Source organism: Sinocyclocheilus grahami, unplaced genomic scaffold (genome assembly GCF_001515645.1).
Source record: "Sinocyclocheilus grahami isolate Dianchi unplaced genomic scaffold, SAMN03320097.WGS_v1.1 scaffold422.1, whole genome shotgun sequence".
Classification (NCBI taxonomy): domain Eukaryota; kingdom Metazoa; phylum Chordata; class Actinopteri; order Cypriniformes; family Cyprinidae; genus Sinocyclocheilus; species Sinocyclocheilus grahami.
In genome coordinates, this window is record NW_015505601.1 from 222,498 (window position 1) to 239,300 (window position 16,803).

General features: G+C 35.4%; 1 long non-coding RNA gene across 3 annotated transcripts; it reads right to left on the bottom strand.

Moving 5' to 3' along the window:
• Window positions 1-11,003: 11,003 nt before the first annotated feature.
• LOC107551369 (uncharacterized) lies at window positions 11,004-13,080 on the bottom strand. 3 transcript variants are annotated; one of them, XR_001604760.1, is made up of 7 exons: window positions 12,995-13,080; window positions 12,831-12,871; window positions 12,655-12,738; window positions 12,309-12,509; window positions 12,044-12,199; window positions 11,863-11,942; window positions 11,004-11,669 (listed from the first exon to the last, which is right to left on the bottom strand). It is a non-coding gene; the product is annotated as an uncharacterized lncRNA (long non-coding RNA). The 3 variants fall into 3 exon arrangements; XR_001604758.1 differs by having other exon boundaries at window positions 12,309-12,537; XR_001604759.1 differs by lacking the exon at window positions 12,831-12,871 and having other exon boundaries at window positions 12,309-12,537.
• Between the last annotated feature and the right edge of the window lie 3,723 nt (window positions 13,081-16,803).

Genomic DNA, 16,803 nt, shown 5'->3' on the forward strand with positions numbered 1-16,803 from the left:
TATATATATATATATAAAACACATTTTTTAAATAGATTTTACTGCATGCTAGCTTGCTTCCTGTGCCCAAGAGCATCATTTATTTAAGCCTATGTCTTACTAACAAGAAACTATGCTTCTAACCACAGATGGAGAGCTGTAGTCCCAAACACGTAAGTTTGCGATGCTGTTTGTGAATGTTCGCTTGAACTTTGGTTTCAGAAAACACTGAATTGTTGAACTATGTTGGTAATGACGGAGCATGCAACCATAGTGGGCTAACAATGCTGTCGGGAAACACACCACCGATCAATGTTTTGAGTATTTACCCGTATTTACGCTTTTTCGGGTTATCAAACAACTAAGTTAAAATCAAAAAGTTATTTTCTAACCCTAACATAAATAATTTTAATATCAATAAAATTACACACTTCCTTCGAAGGCTTGAGTGAAGCTGTGAATTATAAGGAACAGAACCATAAAAATTCAACACCAGACCGCTGCCTCTACTGTCTCTAGAATGAAATATTAATATGGCTGACGATGATGACTTAGTCGTTCTTAAGAGGTTCAATGCTTGCTCAGTGAGAGGTCAAATAGAGCTGTGAAAACGCAAATGAAAGTGGAAAGGAGAAAATGGGCTTGAACAAATGGCCAACGTTCTTCTAGAGAACTTGAGAGCTTTGGGCCATGAAAGGGCTGCCCTTGTGTTGCCATGACAATCTTGCAAGATCATTCACAAGTAAAGGTGTGTCTATTCCACTTACACTTTTATTAAGGCAAACCCCACATTCTTTTCCTGTTTTTTATTTTATACCAGGATTGTGCATTTTCTGTATTTTATGTTATTTCTACCATTGAAATGTAGACCTAGTTTGTGTTAATTTGGTTTTCTTGCTAATTTGCCGAGACAGAAATGAAGAGAATATTAGATTGAAAATGTGTTGGGAGTTACAATGTTTCCAAACAAGAGTCCTTCCTTCTGCAATTTGTCCTTCTACTATGTTGGCATTGCATGGTATTTCATGCCTGAATCTGCTCTTGACCATTAACTTCATCCATGACTGTTTCAACCCTGCAGTCCATTGAGTTCTGCGGGATTAGGATTATTAGTTTTGCTACCTCAACTTTCAGATGGTTTTGACATAGGAGCCCTTTGGCAGTAAAGCAAAAATGACTTGTATCTTGAGGGACTGACTGTCCCTACAGGCTTTTGTCGATCAGGTTGTGGAAACATGTTGGCGGTTTGATCGGCTTATGTGCTGTACTGTATGTAGCATTTCAGATGCATGGATAACACTGGCTCGTCATTCCCAAAGTCGCGGTCCCGTTCTGTCGGAAAGCAGTTATACATTCCGCATGCACATATGTGTATCTAATAAGTCACATTTTTGATAGAGGTAATGATTTTTTTGGACCAAAAGGTCCCAAAGTTATGCATCTCGACTGCTTTTAAGACCAGTGTTTGGGAAGAATCAGGTTGACCGATCACCTCTAAAGTTGGAAACGCGTTGTTATGTGTATTTCCTCAAGAATCTAGTATAGTCACGCCACACCATATTAGTTTGTGTCCTTGAAATTCAAGCCAAATGCAGTCTGTGGGCAGTATCTTTGTTTACGAGAATCGCAACCAATCGCATATTGGTCACATTTGCATATGTCAAAGGTGCGCATCTTGTCTCTCAATGGGGTGCTGTGCTTACACTTTTTGTGGGTTTTTCCATGTATGGAGTCGTAAGTTTTACGGAGCAAAAATGCCTTTGGCTATCTGTTCAGTTTGTTTTCATATTTTCAAAATACATTTTTAAAGTTTCGTAAGAATTTTCAGAGTAGAGTCTTAATGTTGTAAAGGTTCGGCGTTCAGTGTAGTATGAGGATCAGATCCCTTCTCCCGTACCCACTCAGGTTAATGCATGAGAGTGGAATGATTAGGCTCGGCTAAAGATTGATACCTTTTCTATATTTCTTAATACTATTGATATTGTGAATACTTAAAAAAAACGCTTGCCTTTAGGCTCCATTTTATTACCACCCATAATTCAGAATCCCACCAGTAAAGTGGTCCAAAACAAACATTTTTGGTGATTTTATTTTGCAATATTAAACTATGAGTGGGAAAATGAGTCCAGCAAGGCAATACTTGTGATTTAAGTCCCCTTGACTTGAGAAAAGTGAGTTTGTTGTCACATGCCCAAGAAAGCAGGTCACCCAACAGCCGGACAACTCAACTGCATGTCCTTATCAGACCGCCTTTTGCATTTAAAAAGATTCAGCCAAATATCCTTAGTTCAGTGCTTTATAAACGGCGAGGATTGTAAAGTACAAATTTCCTTGGAAAACAAATAAATAAATGGACGCTCTAAGTTTAGATATTTTGTTCGGTCCCTCGAGACCCACACGGCCACAAAGACTATTTATTTTGTTTCTGTTGTCTGTACAATAATGTGATGTTTCAACTTAAAGAAAAAAAAACCTTACAACACGGAATACCTCAGATAATAAATCCATGTAAATCTTGACAGCCTCCACATGTAGATAGAACCCCGTTCACTGCCTCCCCGCCTCTCATGTCTGTCAGACGCCTCTTCTTTCATTTCACTGCCTGTTATATGTTGTGGAGGTTTCATTACTTTCCTTTCATGTTTGTTTTTTAGTCCCAGGAACAAATTAACCATTACTCCATTCATCGTTCCTCTGTGCTTGACGTTTAGCGGCGTTCACACTGACGCTACTTTGCAAGTCACTCGATTCCAATGAGAGTTGGCGACTTGAGCGTCAGACTGTTGATGATACGACAAAGTTGAGCTATATAACTTTATGCAAATGCATAGTGATGTGGTGACAACCAATGGGAGTCTAGACTGTAATTCGTCACCTGATTCATTTGGATACTGTGGTTGAGTAGGAACGTCTTCTAGCAACCAACAGTACAGCAACTTTGTGACCTCCAGCGTTTTTATCGAAGACGGTGTGAATGCCGTTTTAGGAAGGGAAGACATTGCCTCAGTAGTAGATGCTTATTTTTACAGTCCATTTCAAAGTAACAGTAATTATCAGACCAAGTACCATGTTTCTAATTGCAGATTCCGGTCTATTACCATAAATTAAGTTGCAGCTCCAAATTTGGCCATTCAAAACCAGATTTTTAAGTGAAAAGATAGGCTTCGTCTTTTCTAGAGGTAGTTTGTTGAGCATAAGCCATAGTTCACTCATTTGTCGAACGTAATTTCATCATTCATTCTCATTATCAGCTAAACTGAATGTAGGGGGGAAAAGAATAAAAAATGAAACTCTTAACACAAACTAACTTTTTATGTAACTATTCATACTTTAGGACAAGCTATAGATTATTAAATTAATGTGTTCTTATATATATCCACTCAACAGTCACAGTGCATTGTATATAATGTTCTGTATAGTTATATACTTATCTTCTGGAACGAGATGTTAATCTCTTCCTCATTTGATTCAGGGAACAAACATTTCAGTGCAGTATATTTAGACTCCTGTATACCGCATTTGTATAGTTCGTTTTCATTTGCTCACACGTTTCTTTTATCGTCTACATAATGGTAGTTAGTCTTGAAGTGAGCTAAACAAAGAATAAATTAAGTTATTGTAAGGCATCTAACGCTGCAGTGGTGCAGACAGTTGTTTTTCCACAATACTGTACAAACAAAAATATATATTAAGAGTAAGCGCAAACTTTTTAAGGTGAATGTGTATATAGTCTCCTACCCATTCCGCAATTGTATTTATTTATTATTTTATTTTATTTTACCCTTTTGGTTGAACAGCATTTTAAGTGATTTTAAAGTATTTATTGTGACATCAGTCGGTGATGTAAATTAATTTTCCCCGTGGAAAAAAAAGTTATCAGCCAGGTTTTTCGGTATTGCTTGTTATTTTTGCTTGCTAATTGTACATGAAATTTAAGTTCAGAAGTAGGATGTTTCAAATTGTTTGTGAACACTGGATCTCTATCGGACGATGTCCGAAAATCATCCTTATTCGTTACGATGAGGAAACGCGCCCTGGGTGTGCTTTGCTGCAACTGCTTTTTCTTAACGATAATGATGTTTATTACTATTATAATTTCTCGTGTGCAGTGAAACGTCTCCGTGGCTGTGAGCTGGTTGTGTATGATTGTGTGGAATTGCTTGAGGTTTTTATTTTTCGCTTTTTGCTCATGCATTTTGTGGATAAACCATTTCTTACACACTAAATCTTACGATTTCTGATAAGAAAAGCCTCTGAGTAGTGGTTTTCATGATCATCTGTGAAAAGAAAGAAGAAAAATGTTCCTTAAACCATTTCTCGATTTATCTTAAATCCTATTATTAAGCCACAACTACGAATCCCTCAGGAACAAACGACACTGATTTAATCTATTCAGGTACTTTCTCTAGATTCTGCGGCCTAGCTGTTAAAATATGACAAAAAAAGTACATATATTTTGAAAAATTGAACAAAAGAAAATGGTCGCTCGTGACGAGAGTCATTTTTAACCTGTTGTCGCTTAATTTCTTTTCCTCTGTCCTTTTTAGTTTTTGTATTGTTTGTATCCAGACTTAAGTACAATATACGAAATGAATGTCAAGCTGAAACTTCAGGTGAAGAGCAACACTCAGCCAGACAGTGCTTTTCATTACAATTTCTTCTGCACACACTGTGCCTCAAATGCCTGAAGACAATAGAACACTATAGCGACAAACACCACATCAGAGCCCTCAATGATAGTGGTCGACCGGTCTCAGCACTCATATACAGATGTACCTCTACAGCGCAAGGCCTGATCTTTCACATTTGCAGTCAGTAATTGGTAGTTTCGGTCTCTGCTTTTAGCATGTAAGTATTTCAGCGAAAAAAACTGCCTGAAGAAACTGCCTCTCGATATGTGAATGGCTTTACGTTGAGGTCTAATTTTATTTTTGTGCTTGTTTTTCTTTTCTCGAGCTTTTAGGTGCCTACTCTTATTGTCAAAAAAGCTCAGATACTTAACGAAGGATTTACGAACTGGCTGCGCTTTGCTGATTATCATCTATAATTATCATTAGAAAGACAGGAATGGTTTATAATAAAGTGGTCGTGTGAAACAAGGGCGGCATTTACTCCTCAATTAGTCTTGGTGTTGAGTTTTTGTTGTTTTCCCTCAGTTCTTGAAACATTCCTGTTGTTCTTGTCATCGTGGGTTTTAGTTTGTGATGCCTGATAACAGGCAACGAGTTTGTTGTTTTCCACACAGGCTTGGATTCAAAAGTTCAGGCTTGATTTAAGGCAAAAAATGAAATACTTACATGTTAACTCTTTTAATACGAGACGGAATCCGGTTTTTAAAACGCGCAGGTTTGCCAGTGTGGGATAAGGTGCTGCTTTTTCCGAATCTTCTCTGTTTTCGATATACCTCAGACCATCTAGATCGAAACGAGTGCTTTTTACGAAATGGCAACTTGACCTGTAACACACTGGTTCCTTCGAGTCAGTCCAATTGGTGGAAGACAGGCGATCCAAATCTGGAATAGACCTCATTTCAATATATACTGTTTACTCTTAGACAAAAACATTGTATAGTTTAATATTTTCTTGTACTGTAGATTTATTTATGTATATTCATTTGTTCTTTTTTGTACTGTTTGACTTTTATTTTAGACTATTATCGATGTCCGTGTTAGAGCACTTACGAGGATCACAATTATTTTTGTTTGATTGCACTATTTGTTTTGGGTTTGTTTGTTTTGTTTTCCGTTTGAATGCAAATTCTTATTTTTGAGCTGGGCTAATGAATAATAAGCTGTCTCCTAATGTATGTGATTTTTAAAAAAGGAAAAGGAAAAAATTTATTAGATTTCCTGTGGTCTAATTTAAAAACAAACAAAAAAAGTTTTCTCTTTCTTTTTATTTGCATTGACCATTAAGCAAAATGCTGATTAGATCCGTCTTTGTGCATGTGTGGAGTTTTACTGGTTATATTTTACCCATTAAGAAAAAAATGCCATTTTTCTGCGCATTTTAACTGTAACATTGTGCAAATTAGTATTCACTGGATGCTAGAACCTTCTTATGAAAACCACTATTCTTCTAATAAATTTTTGTTGTGAAAAAGTGTTGGGACTGTTTTATTGTGCTGTTGCATGTTTCTACTGATGTTTCTGATGGAATATATCTATTTTTTTAGTCACGTCATATGAAGTTTACTTCTTAATTTTCAAGAAATCTCAGTCTTAAGGTCTTAAACATTTTCTAGTGAATGATATATGAACGCTACATTATTTCAACCCTGTCACAGTAAGTCACTAGTTTAATTATAATTTGAATAGATAATGTGCCTTGTAATCAATCACAAATGATAATAATAAAAAATAAGCCATTACATTTCTCTTTACACACGTTTTGCACCAACCCTATAGCATTCAACATTTTACAGGGTTTAAGATCAGTACAACGTCTAACATTTTTAACTAGCAAATATCATTACACCACAGCACATTTTGTATAGTCAATTGTTAGATAATGATCACTGCAATTTTCCCCATAGCAGAGTTGAACTAGACAGACTGCCAAGGCCAATATAAGCATACAATTTATCACTACACTGTCAATATTATCAATATTTCATTTTGTCCATAAACTGGCCATTTCAAGCTTGATAGTTCAATTCTGTTATGGAACAACTGATCACTGTTATGTTTTAATGGAGTTGAGCTACAGTAGCGAGATTAACAAGGCCTTGTCAAGCTCAACAGTTCAACTCTGTTATAGAAACAAGTGAGCACTGTTATTTTTTTTCCTGCATGAGAGTTGGAACTATAGAAACATTTTTGCACTTTACCACATTTATTGTTGTACTTTGTGGCCCAAAAAAAATCCTGATCACTTATTTATCTTGTTTTTTTCCTCCATAAAAGAGCTGAACTACTCTAGAGAGATTGACAAGGCCACGTTAAACTCAATAGTTCAACTTTGCTATGGAAACAATTGATGACTGCTGTTTTGTTCCCACATAACAGAGTTGGACTATTGACACATTGTTGCACTCCACCATGTTTATTGTTGTACTTTGTGCCCCAAACCCAAACAATTGATCACCCCCATAACAGAGTTGAACTACTGTAGAGAGATTGACACGGGCACGTCAGCCTCAATAATTCAACAGTTACGGAAACAAATGATCTACAATTGTTTTCAGTAGTTGAACTACTGAAATATACATATTTATTGTACTTTGTGCCAAAAATGATCCCAATCACTGCATTTTTCTCCCATAACAGAGTTGAACTAGCGTGATTATCATTATACTATCATTATCATTATACTGTCCTAATCAGTATTTTATATGCTTATATTGGCCATGTCAATCTCAATAGTTCAACTCTGCATGCAAAAAAAATGTATTAATGTGTTCTTCCCCATAACAGAGCTGAAGTATTGAGCTAAAATAAGTGTTTACAAAATGAAATACTAATAAACACTTTAAGAGAAACTTACTTCTGTTTTAAGTCAAAAGCTGATAATGGTAAAAGATGGTTAGGTTGATGTGCTCTTTAATAAGAGAAAAAAAATATATAACACCTTATTTTCCAAAACCTCTTGCATGAGCATGTCTCTTTGTGCCAGAGATAGAAGGTATATGCCTAATAATGGCCTTTTAATTTTGGCCGCTTTCTTTCCTTTTAGGAAACCAATTATGTTAATGTGCCATTTAGGTAATAACCAGTCAGCAACACCAAGATGTTAAATGGCTACACCATTTCAGATTCATTGTAATGTTGTTGTGTACTGTGCACGTTGACCTTAAACACATTACATCAGCAAAATCATTTGACATCACCCATTTTTGATTGGTCCATATTTTAACAATACCAACAACACTGCACTTGCCCGCTAAGGGTCTGCATTGTTTTAAACTGACATATGTCTGTGAGAGGAAAGGTCAGGTCCATAATCATAGAGCCTTTCCTACTGTGCACAGTTGCAAGCGCTCAGCAAGTGTCCCCATTACTGAATAACAACTGCAGAAAATGGATTCAATTAAGAAACTGAGGACAGTTCACAAAGAATTAATGTCTTTGGTCATAAAGAACATTACACTCTCACAGACACGTTCTTAATCTATTTCTTATTTAGTTGACAGTTTACATCTGCAATGACATCAAGACAGATGAAACGTTAAGTGACTAAATCTTGACATGCAATTATTTATATATATATAAACAAATACATCCATAAATACACTGACAAGCACTGACAGCTGCTGTCATCTTGATGTTTTAAAGCATGTACATACATTATTTTTAAAAAAGTATTTATTACTTTTCAAGATGAATGAACTAACTTTTGATACCTTTCAGACTCGCTTATATGTGAAAGACACGTTTTCATGAGTTTAAAAACTGATAAACGTTTGCGCCGATAGGGTTGGGGAGTGATTCCAGCATACAACACTTAAAAATAATCAATGCTTAACTACTGCAGAACACAAAAGAAGACATTTTGGAGACAACATTGGAGCCATTTGACTGTAAACCTAAGAGACAATTTTCAAAATACCTTATTTTATGTTCCACAGAATAAAGAAGTTACTTTGAATATCATATATGCACGGATGTTTGCTGCCTCCAGTAGTATTTAAAGTTCGGGTTATTAAACTATGCTCCAGTGTCTTCATAGCAACAGAAATTAGAGCAACAGGTCTGTAATCATTAGACAGCTTGGATTAGACGACTTTGGTGCAGAGGTTACCACGGCTAATTTGAAGCATTGTGAGTTGCTGAGGTTAAAAATAGCTGTGTATGCTTGAGCAGCAGAGGTGCGGGGTTTATATGGTGCACGGACAGGGATTTGAGCTGCTTGTTGTGGCTGAGGAGGGTGTTTCGATTAATTTATTGCAGAAAGAATAAATGCTTTTATATAGTGTGAATATTAAAGGTTTTTGTTGTTTATACTGTTGTGAAGGTTTGTATACACTGGTTTTATAAAAGGTGGTTGCTTAGGCAAACATCACTATTATTAAATTATAAAAATTATAGCTCAGATCAAGCAGTTTGTTCAGTGTGTTCAAAGAGATCATTATCTCTACTTAAGGTGTGATCACATTAGCGAAATTTTGTGTTTCACTTTGAAACTGAGAGGAAAAAAGCAGTGAAAGGTAATTATGGTGCATTGAAGTTCCTGAGAAGTTTGTATTTACAAGGTGGGAACATAATTATAATGCCAATTGCGTTCAAATCACTTTGTTCAGAGCAAGCTGGCAATGTACCGTTTCTACAAAAATACAGCCAGGTTTTTTTTAACTCTACTTCTACAATATGAAATTTAAAGAATGTGCATCAGTTACGTTCTTTACTTTTTTATTCATGAAGGTGCTGTAGCATACAACGATGAATCAATCATATTTTATATATTATTGAAACTTAGTTTTAGTTTTATTTATACATTTGTACCTTCAACTTCAGGCACTGCATCCATTTCTAAGTTTCCCATAATTACGACATTGTGGTGAAGTTCACATGCATTAATTTCATAAATATGATCTTCCCGACACGGCTTGAACGCAGCATACCCCATGGCTAATACTCACCTTCCAACATCTACCTTTTAAGCAGATCAGTTTTGCGAACCTCACATAACGTTAATTCATATTTATGACCCAATCCATGCCAGCTAGTTTGGCTGCATCCGCAATCACATATGATTTCACACATATAGGTGAAAAACAGAATGTGAACAAAGCAGTGTGTCTAAATTCACGGTGTTCATAAAACGGTAAGTGAAAAAGTATTCTGAAAAGAGAGATTCTAAAGCGTGCATCTGAGGGACACTTTACTATCCCATGAGGCCACGGGAGAGGATGTGTGAATGACAGTGAAGCAACGCAACTGACACTGGTAGGTCACGTGACAATGACATCATGGGAATTGAAGTATGTCTGGATTACATTCATACTACACACATTTATACTATATAAAACATACTTTTTAACAGTTGTGAAGCAAGGACGTACACTCTCAGAAAGAAAGGTACAAAACTGTACCTTTTCGGGTACAAGTGGCAGTCACTGGGGTGGTACCCTAAAGGGGGTACCATTTTGTACTTCTACTTAGAGGTACAAAATTGTACCTTATAACTTTGTACCATTTAAGGGCCAATTTTGTAACAATTTTGTAACAAAATTGTACCTTTCATCCTTGGGGAGGCTAAATAAATAATACTTCAGAAATTGGCTTACAGTTATGCAATTGTATTTATTTTTACAAAGAGAATTACACCACACCTTAGTACAGCAAGTGTCAAAAAACAGATGTTCAGTGCACAGACAAACACATCAGCCATTACTCAATAATAAACATGGTCATAAGAATAAAGCAGTCATTTAAAACAGTAAAACCTTTAACAGGAGTACAAGAAATTGTCTAAGGTGGGCAATATACCAGTAGACACGATTAACCGGAAGAAATTTGGCAACTAGCAGAGATTTTGGACCATTGTCTCTATTGTGGTTACACGCTCGTGACGTTTCTGTGCTTGAGTTTTTTGTTTTTTTTTAGGCTATATTAGTTTTTTTGTGATACTGACACTGCTGACGAGAATTATGAAATAAAATTTGTCAAATAAAATTACTCATATCGTGATATAAGATTTTGGTCATATCGCCCACCCCTATTTTATACTGTACAGTAATTACAAATTCAGTTGGACAAATACAAATTTACTGTTTAACATTGATTTAAACCTTATTAAATAGGCTACATCAAGTACAGCACATTTTGAGGTTTACAGTATAAAGCTGTTTGTCTTCAGCAAGAATATCAAGTGCTTATAAATAACTTTGTAGGTATCTAATGCCTGATAATCATCCTCCTCACCTGGAGAGAGTACAGTCCATTATTCATTCTCACATTGCTCTCAGAAATAATCACAACATAAAGCAACAGTTTAATTAAGGCTATATTAGTTTTTTTGTGATACTGACACTGCTGACGAGAATTATGAAATAAAATTTGTAAAATAAAATTACTCATATCGTGATATAAGATTTTGGTCATATCGCCCACCCCTATTTTATACTGTACAGTAATTACAAATTCAGTTGGACAAATACAAATTTACTGTTTAACATTGATTTAAACCTTATTAAATAGGCTACATCAAGTACAGCACATTTTGAGGTTTACAGTATAAAGCTGTTTGTCTTCAGCAAGAATATCAAGTGCTTATAAATAACTTTGTAGGTATCTAATGCCTGATAATCATCCTCCTCACCTGGAGAGAGTACAGTCCATTATTCATCCTCATATTGCACACAGAAATAATCACAACAAAAAACATTCTTCTTTAACTTCCATAAGCAGAGGCAGAGGATCATCAGTCTGTTGTAACTCCGTCTGTTCATGCTTTTGGTAAAAATGACATCTAAAGGTTTCAGAATTTGAAAATGTTCTCTGACAGTCATTCAGACCACGTTATTGAAAAATTTGCCTCATAAGCATGAATAAGAACAATGTGCTGCATTCACTGGACAATCATGAATATTCTCCAAAAGCATTTAGTGAAACAGAAAATGCAGGGCATTTTTGCAGGTGTTAATGTAAGAGGTTGATTACTCTTAACTGCGGTAGGTAGAGGGTTGTCACCATCCACAGTAAGTTCTTCAGTCACTGGCTTCCTATTAAACTTGGTGAAGATGGTTTGCTCTAAATGAGAAAGCACAAATCAGATTTTATCTGTGAAATTTTCTCAGCAGATCATTTTACTGATGGAGAAAAATACTCTACATACATAAAGTGTAAGATAGTTATTACATTATACCATTTGTATGTGGGCACATTAAATACATTTTAAGATTTATAAAAAACATTTATCACAGACAGAGAACAATATGCTCACCTTCCCAAGCACAATGCAGTGTTCGAGCTTCTCTCTGAACAAGGCTGGCAACATGAGAAGTGCTGCTTTTAAAACAATTCCTGAAACACAAGACATGACATACAAGTAAATATGCAGAAATCCATCCAAGGATAGAATTGGATAGGCTTAGTAAAGAGGACAAAGTTGAAGAGTCAGTTACCATGACCGTCTTCACTGAGATATTCCTCTCTAGCCTCTTTGTGCAGCATTGATAGAGATTTCCCTTGAGCAAGTCGTAGCACACTGGACGCAATGTTTCTTGAAAGTGGTGGCATAGATTAACAGATTAATACAGGAAACCACTTTCTTGATGAAGCTGCAAATAGTTAAGAAAAACACAAGTATAAGTAAATCAGAAGATTTTTTTACCGTTTCAGTGTCCAGTGTGTAATTTTAGAATTATTAGTGTAGAATTCTACACTAACATCTGATGGACTCTTCAAGAATGGATATTTGTTGACAGCATCTTCAACAGTCATCTTACTAGTAATCTTCTTTCACCAACAGGCAAAGGTCTTCTTTATTCACTCTTCAACAAGTATCTGGCGGTGTCCTTCTGTACTGGTCTTGCAGGACTTTACCTGTCCCATTATTGATGTAACATTCTCTCCAACAACATCAATGTCCTTGTGCATAGGCAAACACAAAAACAATCTGACAGCAAGTTATTTCTAATTTCTAAGCATGAAAAGGTTTGTAATAATGATACATTTGAGAACAATACACTGGTTACACGTGGGACTGTAAAAGATGATAAAAATATGCTCTCACCAAAGGCAGGTAATCTTGTAGTCTTTTTCCTTCTTCAACATCCTCACATTTAAACTTGCGTTTCAGAGACATGCACCATTTGTGCTATTTAGAATAACATTTGGGCAAAAAACAAACAGAAAATTACAAAAAAAAAAATGCTTGAACAGAACATTATAAGAAACCCGTCTACTTACATATCCATGTCTTTTAAAAAGGGGTACCTCAGAGTCAGGCCCTTAGCCATTTGAACATACTCTTCATTAGTTAAATAAATATTTTAAATACACGAGTACAGCTTTAAATGTTTAAAACTGAATGCAAGTCATTAAGACCTTGGCAGTTAAAGAAGAATACTTACATCTTGTAATGATACACGTTTTCATTCAATGTTCTAATAATTTTGTTCCTATGTGCTGCTGAAAGCCTGCACTCCTTTGGTCCAACTTAGCCTGAACATTAAGAGAGAACTTTAGAACTTTAAAAACTGCAGGAAAAGCTGTTGATGGGCTGATATTACTATGGTAAAAAAAAAAGAAGTAATAATTAGGCATTGCAATGTCTCACATCATAAAATAGTTATTAATACTAAAAAGACAAATTATTACATTAACAATGACACTATTTCCTATGTGCTGCTGAAAGCCTGCACTCCTTTGGTCCAACTTAGCCTGAACATTAAGAGAGAACTTTAGAACTTTAAAAACTGCAGGAAAAGCTGTTGATGGGCTGATATTACTATGGTAAAAAAAAAAAAGTAATAATTAGGCATTGCAATGTCTCACATCATAAAATAGTTATTAATACTAAAAAGACAAATTATTACATTAACAATGACACTAACTTACCAAGCAAATTTTACTTGAAATATGCACCCCACCCTTTTCTCGATCATTTTACTGTTAACCTTGATGAATGACTACAGAGTAAACATAAATAGCGATGCATAATTCCACATTAGAAGCCCAAATGACCATCAGTGAAGTAACGGAACACAAATATGTCATCAAGTGTTTTTTTAACAAATACATATTCGCTTGTGTGCTGTCCTTTCACTTTGTTAATCACTTTCCTGTTGAAAAAAACAGCATATGCTGGTTAGGTATGTTTTGATGCTGGGATGCTGGTTAATGCTGGTCCTTTGCTGGTTTATGCTGGTCCTTTGCCAGCCCATGACCAGCATAAACCAGCAAAGGACTATCTTAAACCAGCACATGACCAGCATAAACCAGCAAAGGACTATCTTAAACCAGCACATGACCAGCATAAACCAGCAAAGGACTATCTTAAACCAGCACATGACCAGCATAAACCAGCAAAGGACTATCTTAAACCAGCACATGACCAGCATAAACCAGCAAAGGACTATCTTAAACCAGCACATGACCAGCATAAACCAGCAAAGGACTATCTTAAACCAGCACATGACCAGCATAAACCAGCAAAGGACTATCTTAAACCAGCACATGACCAGCATAAACCAGCAAAGGACCAGCATTAACCAGCATCCCAGCATCAAAACATACCTAACCAGCATATGCTGATTTTTTCAACAGGGTTGCTTGCCGTTTGATGGCTGAATTTAGCACAAAATGGCCGTGTTTAAAGTTAATCTGAGTGATCAAAATTTGTGCGGCCCAAAACGTCATCACACTCGCAACTGCGGTAAAAAAAAAAAGTCTCAAAATATAAAACGTTACATAATCACTAATTACAATGGTAAACATTTCAAATATATGCCGATTCTCAGATACAGCTTCGTTTTCATCTGTAAAATTCAATATGGCGTCTAACCTGCCTAAGGTCTATACAAATTAACCTCCTTTAGAATTTCAAAAAAGTTTTCAGGTTTATGTGTAATTATTCAACATTTGACAAATGACAAAGATTATAGAGTGGCATACCCTGTGGTTTAGTTAAGGAGCCCCTGCTGGGCGTTCTGTCGTCTTGTCACTTTTATTTTTAAATCGTCTTATTTCTCTTCTCTGCACTAGAAGTGTGCACACACTCTCTGTTCCTCGGTAACACGCGTTTGATTCGCCCGTAAGCGCCCTGCAAAGTGGACTTCATATGTTCCCCATCTCAAGGGAGATTCCGTCCGAAAGCGGCGTTCATGTTCAGCTCGAAGCGCATTACAAACGGCGAGCCCTTTGGGGAATAAGGGTAGGGGAGAGCGGGGCACAAGGTAACACTTTTTGACTTTTTCAAAATGTGTAAATCCACATGGGGTTCAGAGTATTTTTTTTTTTTTATCCACAGTAATTTCCCACTTGTCTAGTACAAATATGTCGCTTTGTTTCATAATTACAGTGTATACGTTTTTTTAATTTATCCTCAAAAATTGGAAGTGAAATGTGACAACATGCCCCGTAGGTGGGGTACATTGTAACAGCTGAGGGGCACGTTGTAACTTGACAATATAACAGCTTAAAATGTTATCTGATAGCATTAAAAATACATACAAGACAAATTAAAATATTTTGTCAATAAAATAAAATTTTTTTTTTTTATCCACAGTAATTTCCCACTTGTCTAGTACAAATATGTCGCTTTGTTTCATAATTACAGTGTATACGTTTTTTTAATTTATCCTCAAAAATTGGAAGTGAAATGTGACAACATGCCCCGTAGGTGGGGTACATTGTAACAGCTGAGGGGCACGTTGTAACTTGACAATATAACAGCTTAAAATGTTATCTGATAGCATTAAAAATACATACAAGACAAATTAAAATATTTTGTCAATAAAATAAAATAATTATTTATTTCAAATGAAATAATGACGTTTTTTATTAATTAAAAATAATCTGATTTTGGAGTTTGGTAAACTATGGTAAAATAAATTTTTACTATGGTAAAATAAACTTTTCAATTTTAGTGCACTTTTTTTTCTCTATATAATGTTGATATAGTAACTAGTAAATGCTGTAAATTTGGTTATGCTAGCAGATGTGGAAATATTTAAACCACGTGTGTTACAACTTACCCCGCGCTCATTTATTAGTAAATAGTCTGAATTACATCGCTAATGTCACAGAATGGCACATTGTAACGCAACCTGCCCCATCTGCGCAACTGGAATTTAAAACCGGTTACTGTCTTCTGATAGTTAGCGAAGCATTAAAAAATAATCGAAACTGACGAATAACAGATTGGAGATTTAAATAATAGCAGATTTGTCTAATTTTAAATGAGTAATAAAAACTGAGATGAAAAATTGACTTAAGCCAGAAATATAATTTTACTATGGTAAAATAAACTTTTCAATTTTAGTGCACTTTTTTTTCTCTATATAATGTTGATATAGTAACTAGTAAATGCTGTAAATTTGGTTATGCTAGCAGATGTGGAAATATTTAAACCACGTGTGTTACAACTTACCCCGCGCTCCCCTACACGATATATCGCCTCACATGAAGCTGAGGGTAAAGTAGGTTGAATAATGAACGCGCTGAAAGGAGTTGAGGTTTCTGTCTGTTCGCGGGCAGAAAAAAAAGTGCGCGAAATGCGACAGCTATAGTGTGCAACTTTATGTGCACACGCACATCACGGAGACGTCTATTTAACATCTGCAAGACGTCCCTTACCAAAAAGTAGTATACTTCAAGTTTATTTTAGTAAGTATACTTAAGTAAAGTTCAAGTATATTTTTTAAGTATACTTTATGTAGTAAGTAAACAAATGTATACTTGTAAGTGTACTATTTCAATACTCCTTGGGACTAAATTGGCCCACTTTCTAGTATGTAAAAGTATACTTTTAAGTATACTTTAAGTATAACAGTAGTAACCTTTGAGTACACAACTAGTGTACATCAAAATGTTTAGTTTGTACTGCAACTATACTAAAAGGGAACTTATAGGTATACTGATAGTTTACTAATTAAATACTTGTAGTAGCATTTTTAGTACACTTTGAAGTATAGTCTCAGTAAACTACTAGTTTAGTAGTTTTATACTGCAAGTATACTCGTAAGTTTTCTTTAAGTGAACTTTACATCATACTTTAAGTATATTATTATGTCCCTATTTAGGTATTAATTTGTATACATTTTGTTATGAATATCTGAACATACAACACTTCAAAAGAACAGTGTATCTGCTTGTAAACAAAAACATTTTATTCTAGCTTCATGCATTCTTTTTTAAACACTTGAATGTGGATACGTTT